Source organism: Equus przewalskii, chromosome 12 (genome assembly GCF_037783145.1).
Source record: "Equus przewalskii isolate Varuska chromosome 12, EquPr2, whole genome shotgun sequence".
Lineage (NCBI taxonomy): Eukaryota > Metazoa > Chordata > Mammalia > Perissodactyla > Equidae > Equus > Equus przewalskii.
The window spans coordinates 926,012-935,000 of NC_091842.1; positions in this window are offsets into that span (position 1 = coordinate 926,012).

Here is an 8,989-nt window from a genome sequence, read left to right on the forward strand (position 1 = left end):
CCAGCCCTTTCTCCTGAAAATTCCAGCATGAGCAGAAGAAGGCCAGATTGAGAGAGGGCAGAGAGCGGAAAACCAAGCCTAGGTTCTCAGACAGAAGTCGCTTTGCCGTTTGGCTCCATCTCACTACAGCAATGACTCCAGACCAGACGGTTCAGACCAGACGGTTCTTCGGGTGACGCTGACGGTGGGGAGGGCAGACGAAGGGGAGAAAGGGAATCCTTGCCCGCTGGCCGGCTGCCAGACCGAAGGCCCAACACCTGGGTGCCAGATGTGCCTGGGGCGTGAGGCCCACTGTTGACCCAGGGCCGCACAAGCGCACGCACACGGTAGCTGCTCTGCTTGGGGGAGCGGGCTGCGAGGCCGCGCTGAGGACCGGCCAGCGCTCTTTCTGCTGCTCCTTCCTCCCGTTGGCCCCCAGCCCCACTGCACTCTTTCCGCCCAACGGAGGCAGGAAGCCGGCTTGTGGTCAGCCCCCGGGTTTGGTGCTTTCCGCCCCAGACCTCGGCACTCGTGTAGCTGTTTCGTGCCTGTGTCTTTGTTCGAATTCACTGGAGGAAGACGTAGCAGGTGGGGACACTCGGATAATGGTCTGCAGGCGCCATGCCATGGCAGCCAGGGAGAAGTAAGGCAAGAAGCCGCTGGCTGACCACACTGCCCAAGGCCGACGGCCACATTCGGGAACAGTCTGGAATGCCTGGTAGTGCCGGCTCAGTCAGAACGGCCCAGACCAGGGTGATCCGGGAAGGGCAGGCTGCCTCGGATCTGCCCACCGCTGATTGACTCCTGCCTCCCTTCGACGGGGCGAGCTCCCGGGAGTGGCCTCTTCCTTCCCTCTGGGAGTCTGTGCTCTACTGTCCCCCTCCCAGGTGAATGGGGTTTGCAGGGGAGGCAGGCTGGGCTCCGACCCAGCTCTTCCGCTCCGTTGCTGGCCCTGACACGTGACCTGGTCTCCCCGGCTCCCGTTTCTCTATTTGTAAAGACGAGGGACGGTAACAGTCACTTTTCCGGGGTCTCAAGAAGAGTGAAACAAAGGGCCCAGGCCCGCTGTGTGCCAGGGGCTCGGGACGGGGGGCTGCTTTGCCCTGTTCCCCCTTCACCTGTCCCTCCGGTGGGGTATTCTGGGCTTTTCTTTCCAGCTGGAGTATTGGAGGATTTTACCATATTTCAGTTCAAAATGGAGCAAGTTTAGAGAAGAGGGAGATGTGGCTGATGGCAATAGCCATACTCCGCCAGAAAGCATCCTTGGGGGCCCACAGGCCGGCGTCTCGGAAAATTCCAGCCCCACAAACAGCCGCAGAGGAGCTCCCGTCTCCCTCTACACGGCTCCTCGGGGGACCCGATCCTGCTGGGGCAGGCGGCTGCTGTCCCCCGCCCCCAGCGCTGCTCCTCACGTCCATGTTCCCCTAACTGAGAAACTGGTGAGGAAAAACAAAGAGTAGCAAACAGTTTGGTGGGAGAAACCAGGTGCAAAAGGCCATGTGGGGTGTGATTCCATTTATATGGAATGTCCGGAACAGGGATGTCCACAGGGATAGAAAGTGGATTAGTGGACACCAGGGGCTTAGGAGGGGGGACACGGAAAGTGACCGCCTCACGGGTACGGGGTTTCCTTGGGAGCGACGGAAGCATTTTGGAACAAGATGGAGATGGTGGTTGCACAGCCTTACGCTAAGTGATGTTCTCTTTAAAATGGTGTATTTCACCCCAGAAAAAAAAAATTCTTCATAGAATTATACACCCCCTCCTCCAAAAAAAAAAAGAAATGAAAAGAGTAAATCTGAGTGTGCTTCTGTTTGAGAAGCAACAAGAATGGAACTCAAGCAGAACTTCTCCTCAGCCACCCCTACACAGGGACAGGCTTTCTTCTCCGTCCCTCAAGATGCACCCGGTCCACTCGCCTCCACCTGAACGTTTCCCCCTCTGAACGCACTCCCGGAGCTCACTCCTGCTGAACTGTTCTTTTTCTCATTTTGCTTGTTTCACACCTGAAGTAATTTGGGATCAGCTCTCATATTTTTTTTTTTTTTTGCTTTAGAAAAGTAGTAAAAATTAATTAATCCACGACTGCACGGATAGCAAAACTTAATAGAAATTTTAATAAAAATACAACCTCAATAAGCTTCCCTATTGTTCTAATAAATGCAGTGGTAGTTTAGAACTGTAGATAAAAAAAATTAATAAAACAGCTGAGGCTAGGGACCACGAAGCTCAAATGAAGGGACACGGTCTCTGTTCGGCTCCTCCTGACAGCGAGGGGAGGATGCCCTCCAAATGCATTTCCTATTTCCCACTGCATGTCAGAAACTTCTGGAACGTTTAACCAATACTCCTTGTTTGGTGGCTTTCTTGAATTATTCAGATATTTTTACCCAACACAAAAAAGGTTGGAGGCAATTATAATAGCCAAGTGTTAAATTACCGTGATATATTCACAGAGAAAACAGGTGGGGAGAGAGTTGAAGAAAACCAAAGCATGATTTTCAACTTGGTGGGGCCCTAGTCTCTGGGCCGCATTCCCAGAGGCTAAATGTTGCTTGTCTGGTTGGTTTTTCTTTCCATCACTGTGACAGGGACTCAGAGGATGAAGGAGACCACTGACTCTTCGGGAAACAAAAGCAGCCCTCATTTCCAGGGACCAGAGCCCACTCTCTCTCTCCCGGGGGCCCTCGTCCTCCTGTCCTCGGGATGAGTCAAGAAATTCCAGGTGCAACGGGTAAGCAGGTGCGATGATGACCAGGTGAGGCCGGCTTCCTCACGAGGCACAGCGTCCTCGGGAGGTCACCGTCGTGCTGCAGAGAGGCACGTGTCAGAGCCCAGGGGTTCCCGCCACCGTCCGCTGGGCTCAGGAAGTCGGCTGGCCGGCTTCTGGGTGCCAGATCAGAGGGGAAAGCTTGGATCAGGTGGAGCTTAAAGGTGAGGGAGTGGGCCAGCGAGAGGAACCGAGAAGGGCGTTTTGAGCTGGTTTCATGCAGCCAGCTCTCTTCCAGAAACGCCAGAACTAGATCTTGAATGCCGGAAACCTGAGACATCGCCAGACATCAGCGTTCTGCGGTGCTGAGGAGAGAGACGGAAGGTGTGCTCCTCAGGGCCCAGTAAGGGGCTAAACGCAATCAACCGACGCCTCCAGAGGGAGCCCGAGGGAGCAGGACGGCTGCAGGGTGCTCCCCCAGCATGTCCCGCCCTGACCCTGGCCGGCAGCCGGCGAGGAGGCGAGAAGGGACACAGTGGTCCCAGCAGCCAGCAGCACTGGCGCTGGCTTCAACGGGAGCCCTGGGCCCTGCTGCCAGGGGGAGCGGCGAGCACTGACCGTGGAGAAAGGGAAGCTAGTTCAGAATCCAGCACCTTAGGACCACAGGAACGGGAGGAAGCCGTAAAAGGGCCTCAGTGGGGCTTCCCGGGGGCCTGTTCTGACCAGCTCAAGAGGGTCTCAGCCTGTTCCTGGAGAAGCTCCCTTCTGATGGGGAGATAAACACAATCAGCTGAGGAAAACCTGAGAAACCTCTTAAAAATTATTATGGAAGATTTCAACCATGAACCAAAATAGGGAGATTTACTAGCATGAGTCCCCGTGTACCCGTCACCCGCTCGCTCATCTCTCCCTCCGCCGTTCTGTTCTTTATTGTAGTAAAACACACACAGCATAACAGGCACCGTCTCAACCATTTTTAAGTGCGCGGTTCAGTGGCGTTAGGTACGTTCACCTTATCGTACGAGGATCCTCACCGTCCATCTCCAGAACTTTTTCGTCTTCCCAAATCGAAACTCTTGTCCGCGTTAAAACACTCACTCCCTAGCCCCCTCCCCCAGCCCTCGGCCCCCACCATCTGCTTTCTGTCTCCATGAACTCCAGCAGGGACCTCGCACAAGTGGAATCATACAGGATTTGTCCTTCTGCGACTGGCTTATGTCACCGAGCATAACGTCCTCAACTGTTTTTAGACTCAAGAAATCTTGATGCCCTGGAGAGGCCCAATGATCAGCTCACATTCAGACAGCCTTTCCTTCTCCCCTTAGAAAGATGACACCAATTTTCCCCAGTTCTCCACCAGTATGAGCTCCCTGGGTCCTCATAGCCAGCTCACCTGTTAGTAAAGCCGAGAGCGTGGGGATCAGAGAAGTTGAGTGACCGCTCCAGCGTCACTCAGTCAGTGAGGGCTGCTGTGGTTACTCCATCACAGGGGCCAATGTTGCCTTTGCTTTTTCCGAATCCGTCATAAAGCCCTCCGGTCCAGGGTTTTTCAAAGTGTAAGGAAGCACGCTCCTGGTGGCGTGCGAGCCGATTGTAGGTGGCACACAAGTCAGCATTTTCTACTTTATGACTGTGTGTTTATCTCGGTCTAGGTATGAGGAAAGGCAACGGGCATGTTGAACTTGTGATTCCACTGATTTAGTCTTCGCACGAGACTGAGTGAAAAAGTGGTTCTGTTTCAAACAGATTTAAAGAGAGAGAGAAAGTCAGCAGACCTGAAGAACTGAAACTTGGGTGACACCGAGCCCAGAACGGCTTTCTTCTCTGGGGAGGATGAAAGAAAGACAAGCAGCCCCTGACATGCAGGGACCGGCCCCACAGGGGTCCACGGTGCCATCCTGTTGGACGGAGGACCCGCATCCGACAAAAGTCACTTTCTGGGACAGAACGAGGGGAATGTCATAGCCTTGTCTAAGCACAGACAAAAACGGTGTCAGTGTGCGGACCACAGAAGTATCAAACACCCCCTCTGCTGCCTGATAGGACCAATCACGGCCGGCACGTGGGTCTGGTCGTTCCTTCTTCTCAATAAGATTTACTGAGATGCCCAATGACCGAAGGATCCCTCCTTCTCGACAGGGTCCAGAGCCAGCCCCACCTCCTCGGGCCCGGCCCCAAAGGCCCAAGCGCAAGGAGTCCTTTCTAACCCCATCTTCTCCGAGTTCTTGAAACATGGTGGGCACAGGCGCCCTCCCTGTCCCCCTCTTTGGTGTCCTGCGTGCAGGGGTGCCGGTCGTTTTCTCCGCCTTGACGTCCGTCCCTCTTCACCGACGTTTAGAACTCTGCTCTGCTGGAAGGTCGTTCCCAGAGTGTGGGGAAAACGAAGCCGTCGATATCTATTGATGGAGTCCTCATAGCAAGGGGGCGGGCTGGCCCCCCCCCCCCCCCGCCCCACCCCGGGCTGGAGCCCTTGCCGGCAGCTCTGAGCTGACACTTAAATGCAAATAAGCCCGGTGCCCACTTTCATTTAATTGTATTGATGAAAACAAAGGAGGCAGCCTCGTGTGCAGGGCGCAGGTCAGTTGCTGCTCCAGAATGCACGGGGTCCCCAGTCCCTGAGGACAGTCGGGGCTCCAGGGGCCTCTTCGGACAACTCGCCCTGGCCCGTTGGACTGGTCAGAGAGGAGCGCTGAGCGGCTCTCAACCCCACAGCCCTGCAGGTTGGGCGCCTCCTACTTCTTGTTGGCCCCAGAATCAAATAGGTCACACAGCCTCGAATGCGACCAAATAGAGGGATGGGGCCCTGCCTCCTCCTGTCTCTAGAGTGGCTTGTTCTGAGCACGGGACACTCTTATGGGGCCAATGTGAGGCTGGAAGGGCTCTGCAGATCCCACCTCCACCCCTACCTGGCTGACAGGCCCGACAGGCTGGCCCCTCCATGCTTCTGGGACAGAAGTCGTGTTCCCTGGGGTCTCCCAGGCTGGCTCTCCTTGACAGCTGCTGCTGGTGTCTCTGGGAATGAGAGCTTTTTCTTCTAATGAGGACAACAGCAAGCCACAAAGAACAACCTGCCTCAGTTTCTCTGTTGTAAAGTATCTGGACGGGCTCTGCTGAGAATTAATTAACAAATGTCCATTAAACGTTCTCAGGGTGAGCGCTCTGCGGCTGCTAAGTAGTATTAAATAATTACAACCCTCGAATGACGAGCCCATCATGTCGCTGATCTGAGGCATGAAAATGTTGTTATATGTCTTTTCACAATGACTTTATTTAACAAGAGCTGATCTTTGCAATTTGGTTTATTTTCTCTATCCCTTTTAATTTCAGACTCAGAGGTTATTAGCAGAAAACTGCTCATTTCTGCTGTAAATCAAGAAAATACTCATTAGAAACCCAACGCGGTGATTGCTAAGAGTTCGGACTTGTAAAGAATGGGATGACGGCAAGATTTGGTGTTAAAAACAGGCTATATTCAAAAATATGTTTTGTTTAGGGGAAACAGAACGGCATTTTGCGAACCGAGCAACCTCTTAAACACATTGAAATCCAGATTATACTTGGCAAGGCACCAGGACGAGAGACAGCCATCGAATAGCAAATTGGGTCCTCAAGGCTGGGGAGAAAGGAAATAGGGGTGGCTGTGAGGATCCGGCCCAGCGAGCACATCTGGGTGCCAAGCCACCCCTGATGTTGGCGTCTAATTGAATAGGACGGGACCAAGAGGAAAGTTGTGGTCTCCACCGGGCTGGGGAGCCATCTTGCACCCACAGACGCAGACACACAACACAGGGGCCAGAGGCGATTCCAAAAGCATGTCCGTAAACCCTGGGAAAAAGATGACTGCTGATGTTTAAAACACATGGCGGGCGCTGAGGACCAGTGGCCCCGTGCCTTCATCTCTGGCCTCTTCCCCTGCCTCTGGCTCCCAGGTGACGTTTGCTGTCTCTTGCGTCTCATAAGGAACGTGTCGATCCACAGAGAGAGTTTTCAGGCCTCACTCCCACATCCCTCATTTATACACTCCTTTCCAGACTGGTAGAATTTCTTTTTGCAAAATTATCCTTGTCTAATCCGTAGAGACGGAAAGTGGATTAGTGGTTGCCAGGGGCTGAGGCGGGAGGGGGTCGACAATGGAGAGTGACTGCTAATGGGTAATGGGGTTTCTTTTGGGGCTGGTGAAAATGTTCTGGCATTAGAGAGTGGCGATAGTTGCACACAACTCTCTGAACGTACTAAAAACACTGACTTGTACACTGTAAAAGGGTGAGTTTGCTGGTGTGTCAGTGACGTCTCACTCAATAAAGGTGTTATTTAAAAATTATCCTTGCCTCTCACTGCTGGCCGGCCTCCAGTTACTGAGACCATGAGTCCTCAGCCTACAGGGCTCACAGGAGGCAGCTCTGGGGTCCCGCTGGTGGCCCCTGGAGTCTGTAGTCATCTCTTGATTTTGCCTGAACATTTGCAGAAGTTACCAAATGCAGAAGACCCAGGGCATCCGACCGTGGGTGGGCACTCTAGGCTTACCCAAAGCAGATAAAGGACCCGCACTTCTGCTACGACGTCAAATCGACTTGTAAAATTCCTTTAGGACCAAAAGCGGAAGGTGCCTTGGGCTTCGCGCAAAGGAACGGAAGGAGATGAGGAGGACCCCATTCTTTCTAGACTCTTGGGAACCACCAGACCCTCTAAAAGGAACCATAGCCCCCGCTTTCGTCAGGTCAGCAGCAGGAAAAGGCAGAGCTGCCCAGAATCAGACCTCTGGGCCACAGCACCGAGGGGCGGCAGGGCAGGGAGGGGCCCATGGAGCCAGTTCCTGCCGCAGCTTGGGCAATCAGTGTGTCCTTTCTTGTTCTTGCAATCTCTTTATCTAAAATGAGTTTTTAAAACAACAAGGTAATCTAGGCAGAGTTAGAAGCTGGAGTCCCCTTTCACCTAGCCAGGACATGGGAGGGCTCCATCCTCCAGGGGACACATTTGGCATCTCCCAGGACGGCCTTGCAGAAGGCCATCGCTGAGCCACGGGATCGGTGTTTGTAGGACAAAAAATAAAAGCCGGTGGTGGGCTCTGGGTGAAAAGAGAAGGGGGCTCTCTGGGAGCCTGCCCCAGACCGCACCAGTTACTGGCACGCGAGTGTGTCTCCACACATTTGAAGCCTCCCGCGGTCACGCCAAGCCCCACCTTTGAGAAAAGTGACCTTCTGGTGGCACATATGGCCAACCCTTGGGCACCGGTCCACCTTCCTCCTGCCATACAGGTCCGAATAAGGCAGCCCTGGGAGGGAATTCCTCCAGAAGAGTGAGGCCAGACCACAGCCACAGAGACACAAGTGGCAAGGGCGGTGGCGGGGGGCGGGGGGGGGGTCACCCCTCCACACTGCCCATGCAGCGCCTCTCCAGAGCTGCCCGAAGTTGTAGAGACGGCCCTTCATCTCCGGTCGGCGAGCAGGCAGTGGACGCCTCGGCAGCATTTCTTGAGGGCAGCCTCCACTCTCACACCACAGCATCCCGGCCTCCCTCAAGGCTTGGGGGACAATTCTGTGCGGCCTAGGAAGCCGCCCTGGGTTCTTCAGGCCCCGGGTGGGCCCTGCTCCCGGGCTGTGGACTGTGCACAGGAAGTCCTTAGCAGAGGGGCTGGGCTGGGGGCCCCTCACTGCAGGGGGCACCCCAAGAAGACTGATGCTCTGGGTCAGAGGCGCTGGGCATCTTCTCTCTCTTTCTCTCGGGGAAGAGGACAGGCAGCCCGTGGCTTAGGAACAGGCTATTGGTCTTTGTTTACCAGGCCACGCGGCCGCCTGCCTCTCTCCTCGCAGCCGCAGCCGGTTCTCGCTGCCCGCCAGTGTCACGTCCAGGGAGGGACAAAGGGGCTGCGGGCGGATTAGCTCTCGCCCGGCGGGCGGGCGGCCTTCCCGCGGCGGCAGCTGCTCCACCGGGCCTGCCAAGGGCGGCGCGGTCCCTGCGCCCCTGTTTGCTCAGGGCCGCTCGGCCGGACGGCGCGGCTTCCTCTGTTTATTTTCACGGCCCACTCGGGTCCCGCCCCGTCGGGCCGGCCGGGCCGGGCTGCGCAGGGGTCAGCGGCGGACAATGGAGAGGCGCGCTCGCTTCGATCGGGTTTCAGGCCTTTGTTGCCCGGAGCCTCGTGCCGATGGGTTAATGGGGCAGAAGAGATCGGTGAAGGGCGACAGAAGTGGTCTTTGAAAGAGGGTGTCAGTACAGGGCAGCGAGACAAAGGCCAAAACACACACGGGGCGGAGAGGAGCAGATGGGGACGGGCCCGGGAAAACAATTAGGCCGCGAGTGCGG